Source organism: Sapajus apella, unplaced genomic scaffold, assembly GCF_009761245.1.
Source record: "Sapajus apella isolate SASKATOON/1434 unplaced genomic scaffold, GSC_monkey_1.0 scaffold56, whole genome shotgun sequence".
In the NCBI taxonomy this organism is placed as follows: Eukaryota; Metazoa; Chordata; class Mammalia; order Primates; family Cebidae; genus Sapajus; species Sapajus apella.
This window is the reverse complement of record NW_022436996.1, coordinates 5,440,852-5,446,442: the sequence shown is the minus strand read 5'-3', so window position 1 is coordinate 5,446,442 and position 5,591 is coordinate 5,440,852.

The following is a 5,591-nucleotide window of genomic DNA, read 5'->3' as shown; positions in this document are numbered from 1 at the left end:
GATGCCCCCCGCTTTGTTCTTTTTGCTTAGAATTGACTTGGCTATGCGGGCTCTCTTTTGGTTCCATATGAAGTTTAAGGTGTTTTTTTCCAGTTCTGTGAAGAAGGTCATTGGTAGCTTGATGGGGATAGCATAGAATCTGTAAATTACTTTGGGCAGTATGGCCATTTTCACGATATTGATTCTTCCTAACCATGAACATGGAATGTTTCTCCATCTGTTTGTGTCCTCTCTTATTTCGTTGAGCAGTGGCTTGTAGTTCTCCTTGAAGAGGTCCTTTACGTTCCTTGTTAGTTGTATTCCTAGGTATTTTATTCTCTTTGTGGCAATTGTGAATGGAAGTTTGTTCTTGATTTGGCTCTCTTTAAGTCTGTTATTGGTGTATAGGAATGCATGTGATTTTTGCACATTGATTTTTGTATCCTGAGACTTTGCTGAACTTGCTTATCAGTTTCAGGAGGTTTGGGGCTGAGACGATGGGGTCTTCTAGATATACAATCATGTCGTCTGCAAATAAAGACAATTTGACTTCCTCCTTTCCTATTTGAATGCCCTTTATTTCTTTTTCTTGCCTGATTGCTCTGGCTAGAACTTCTAATACTATATTGAATAGCAGTGGTGAGAGCAGGCATCCTTGTCTGGTGCCACATTTCAAGGGGAATGCTTCCAGTTTTTGCCCATTCAGTATGATATTGGCTGTTGGTTTGTCATAAATAGCTTTTATTATTTTGAGATACGTTCCATTGATACCTAGCTTATTGAGTGTTTTTAGCATAAAGGGCTGTTGAATTTTGTCAAAGGCCTTCTCTGCATCAATTGAGATAATCATGTGGTTTTTGTCTTTGGTTCTGTTTATGTGGTGAATTACGTTTATAGACTTGCGTATGTTGGACCAGCCTTGCATCCCCGGGATGAAGCCTACTTGATCATGGTGGATAAGCTTTTTGATGTGCTGTTGCAATCGGCTTGTCAGTATTTTATTGAAGATTTTTGCATCTATGTTCATCATGGATATTGGCCTGTAGTTTTCTTTTCTTGTTGAGTCTCTGCCGGGTTTTGGAATCAGGATGATGTTGGTGTCATAAAATGATTTGGGAAGAATTCCCTCTTTTTGTATTGTTTGGAATAGTTTCAGAAGAAATGGTACCAGCTCCTCTTTGTATGTCTGGTAGAATTCAGCTGTGAACCCATCTGGACCTGGGCTTTTTTTGGGTGGTAAGCTCTTAATTGCTGCCTCAACTTCATACCTTGTTATGGGTCTGTTCAGGGTTTCGGCTTCTTCCTGGTTTAGGCTTGGCAGGAGGCAAGTGTCCAGGAATTTATCCATTTCTTCCAGGTTTATTAGTTTGTGTGCATAGAGTTGTTTGTAATCATCTCTGATGATGGTTTGAATTTCTGTGGAATCTGTGGTGATATCCCCTTTATCGATTTTTATTGCATCAATTTGGTTATTCTCTCTTTTCTTTTTTATTAATCTGGCTAGTGGTCTGTCTATTTTGTTGATCTTTTCAGAAAACCAGCTCCTGGATTTATTGATTTTTTGAAGGGTTTTTTGTGTCTCTATCTCCTTCAGTTCTGCTCTGATCTTAGCTATTTCTTGTCTTCTGCTAGATTTTGAGTTTTTTTTATCTTGCTCCTCTAACTCTTTCAGTTTTGACGATAGGGTGTCAATTTTTGATCTCTCCTTGCTTCTCATGTGGGCACTTATTGCTATATATTTTCCTCTAGAGACTGCTTTAAATGTGTCCCAGAGACTCTGGTATGTTGTGTCTTCATTCTCGTTGGTTTCGAAGAACATCTTTATTTCTGCCTTCATTTCATTGTTTATCCAGTCAACATTCAAGAGCAAGTTGTTCAGTTTCCATGAAGCTGTGCGGTTCTGAGTTAGTTTTTGAATTCTGAGTTCTAACTTGATTGCACTATGGTCTGAGAGACTGTTTGTTACGATTTCCATTCTTTTGCATTTGCTGAGGAGTGATTTACTCCCAATTATGTGGTCAATTTTAGAGTAGGTATGATGTGGTGCTGAGAAGAATGTATATTCTGTGGCTTTGGGGTGGAGAGTTCTGTAAATGTCTATTAGGTTTGCTTGGTCCAGGTCTGAGTTCAAGTCCTGGATATCCTTGTTAATTTTCTGTCTGGTTGATCTGTCTAATGTTGACAATGGGGTGTTAAAGTCTCCCACTATTATTGTGTGGGAGTCTATGTCTCTTTGTAAGTCATTAAGAACTTGCCTTATGTATCTGGGTGCTCCTGTATTGGGTGCATATATATTTAGGATCGTTAGCTCTTCTTGTTGCATTGATCCTTTTACCATTATGTAATGTCCCTCTTTGTCTCTTATGATCTTTGTTGCTTTAAAGTCTAATTTATCAGAGATGAGAATTGCAACTCCTGCTTTTTTTTGCTCTCCATTTGCTTGGTAAATCTTCCTCCATCCCTTTATTTTGAGCCTTTGTGTATCCTTGCATGTGAGATGGGTTTCCTGGATACAGCACACCGATGGGTGTTGTCTTTTTATCCAATTTGCCAGTCTGTGTCTTTTGATTGGGGCATTTAGTCCATTTACATTTAGGGTTAATATTGTTATGTGTGAATTTGATACTGCCATTTTGGTGCTAGCTGGCTGTTTTGCCCTTTAGTTGAGCTGGTCCTTGTTGTTCCTTTATATGTGTAGAGCCTCTTTCAGGAGCTCTTGTAGAGCTGGCCTGGTGGTGACGAAATCTCTGAGTACCTGCATGTTCCCAAATGATTTTATTTTTCCTTCACTTATGAAGCTTAGTTTGGCTGGATAGGAGATTCTGGGTTGAAAGTTCTTTTCTTTAAGAATGTTGAATATTGGCCCCCATTCTCTTCTGGCTTGTAGGGTTTCTGCTGAGAGATCTGCTGTGAGTCTGATGGGCTTCCCTTTATGGGTAACCCGACCTTTCTCTCTGGCTGCCCTTAGTATTTTCTCCTTCATTTCGACCCTGGTGAATCTGACAATTATGTGCCTTGGGGTTGCTCTTCTTGACGAATATCTTTGTGGTGTTCTCTGTATTTCCTGGACTTGAATGTTTGCCTGCCTTGCTAGGTTGGGGAAGTTTTCCTGGATAATATCCTGAAGAGTATTTTCCAGCTTGGATTCATTCTCTTCGTTGCATTCGGGTACGCCTATCAAACGTAGATTAGGTCTTTTCACATAGTCCCACATTTCTTAGAGACTTTGTTCATTCCTTTTTACCCTTTTTTCTCCAGTCTTGCCTTCCCATTTTATTTCATTGAGTTGATCTTCGACCTCTGATATCCTTTCTTCTGCTTGGTCCATTCGGCTGTTGATACTTGTGCATGCTTCACGAAGTTCTCGTGTTGCGTTTTTCAGCTCCATCAATTCACTTATATTCCTTTCTATTTTGTCCATTTTTGTTAGCATTTCGTCAAATCTTTTTTCAAGGTTCTTAGCTTCTTTGCATTTGGTTAGAACATGTTCTTTAAGTTCACAGAAGTTTCTTACTACCCACCTTCTGAAGTCTGATTCTGTCATTTCATTACACTCGTTCTCCATCCATCCTTGTTCCCTTGCTGGTGAGGAGTTGTGATCCCTTTTAGGAGGAGAGGTGTTCTGGTTTCGGGTGTTTTCATCCTTTTTGCGCTGGTTTCTTCCCATCTTTAAGGATTTATCCACCTGTCGACTTTGTAGTTGCTGGTTTTCAGATTGGGTCTCAAATCTTTCAGATTGACGTTCTGTTTGTTGATGATGAGGTTATTTCTGTTTCTTGGTTTTCCTTCTGACAGTCTGGCCCCCCTGCTGTAGGTCTGCTGAGGTTCACTCCAGGCCCTGCTTGCCTGGGGTTCACCTGCAGCAGCTGCTGAACAGCAAGGGTTGTTACCAGTTTTCTTCTTCTGCTATCTTTGTCCCAGAAGGATACCCGCCTAGTGTCAATCTGATCTCTCTTTTATGAGGTGTGTTTTTGGATATATAGGGGTCAAAGAGCTGCTTGAGGAGACGGTCTCTTCTTTGTAGGAGCTCAAATGGTGAGCTGCGAGCTCTGTTGTTGTTCATTCAGAGCTGCTAGGCAGGTACTTTTAGGTCTGCTGCAGCAGAACTCATAAACTGCTTTTTGTTCCCAGGTGCTCTGTCCCAGGGATTTAGGGCTTTATTTATGAGTTTCCGTTATGCTGCCGCCTTCTTTTTTTTTTTTTTTTTCCTTCAGACCTGCCCAGCCCAGCAAGGAGGCAGCCTAGTCACTGTCGGCCTATAGCAGCTTTGCTGAGCTGCTGTGGGCTGCGCCCCGCTGCCGAGTGAGCTTCCCTGCAGTCCTGTTTATATGGGTGTAGTTAGAACTGCTTTGGCGATGGTGGCCCGCCTCTGTTGGGGCGGAGTCTCTGCTGTGGCATGTTGCCTTGGCAACGGCGGGCTGCCTCAGCAATGGCGGGTTGCCTTGGCAACGGCGGGCTGCCTCGGCAATGGCGGCCGCCCCTCCCCCACAGAGCTGGACCGTCCCGGGTTCAGCTGCGCTTGCTGTGAAACTCTCAATCCAGAGTTTCTGGTTGCTGCTCTTTTGTGGGGGTGGGACCAGCCGAGCCTGATCGCCTGGCTCCCTGCCTCAGAGCCTTTTTTAAGTTGGTGTTCCAGTCGCCTGTTGAAGAGGCGCCGGGGTCTGTTTGTTTCCCCTGCGGCCACTCACTGCGCTGGCTTAAACAGCGGCACTGAGGTTTGTGGCGCTTTTTTTTTTCTTTTTTTTTGCCCTGGAATCTACTGTCCTGGTTCTCTGCTCAGTCCCCTTTTTGAACCAGCATATGGGCGACTTCCCGTGGCTCCAATCGCCAGCCTAAAGGGCCCCCGGACCGGTGTATTTTGTACGGAGAACCGCGGCTCCGGGGCGCCGACAAAGCAGCCGCGCGGGGCAGAGCAGCGGCGCTGGCCACAACAGCCGCGCTGGCGACCGTGGAGCTCCTCTGCCCGGGAATTTCCTAGTCTGTGGGCAATAAAAACGCGGCGTCCACTCACCCTCTGCGCTTTCACTGGGAGCTGCAATCCTGAGCTGTTCCTAAACGGCCATCTTGGATCCCCCGATGCTGCATTTTTTTATACGTTGGGGGTCTGTGGCAACACTGCATGGAGCAAGTCTAACAGTGCCATTTTTCCAACAGCATGAGCTCACTTCATGTCTCTGTGTCACATTTAGATAATTTTCACAATCTTTCAGCTTTTTCATTATGATTATATGTGTTACGGTGATCTGCAATCAGTAACCCTTGAAGTTACTATTATTCTTCTGATGCTTTGCAAACTATACCAATATATGATGGCAAACTTAATCCATAAATGCCATGTATGTTCCGACTGTTCCACTGACCATCCATTCCCTGTCTCTCTCCCTCTCCTTGGGCCTCCCTGCTCCCTGAGGCACAATAATATTGAAATTAGGCCAATTAATAACCCTTCAATGGTCACTAAGTGTTCAAGTAAAAGGAAGAGTCACATATCTCACCTTAAATCAAAAGAGAGGATGATTAAGCTTGGTGAGGAAGGCATGTAAAAAGCTGAGGTGGAAAAGCTAGACCTCTTGCACCAACAGCTAGCCAAGTTGTGAATGCAAAGGAATACA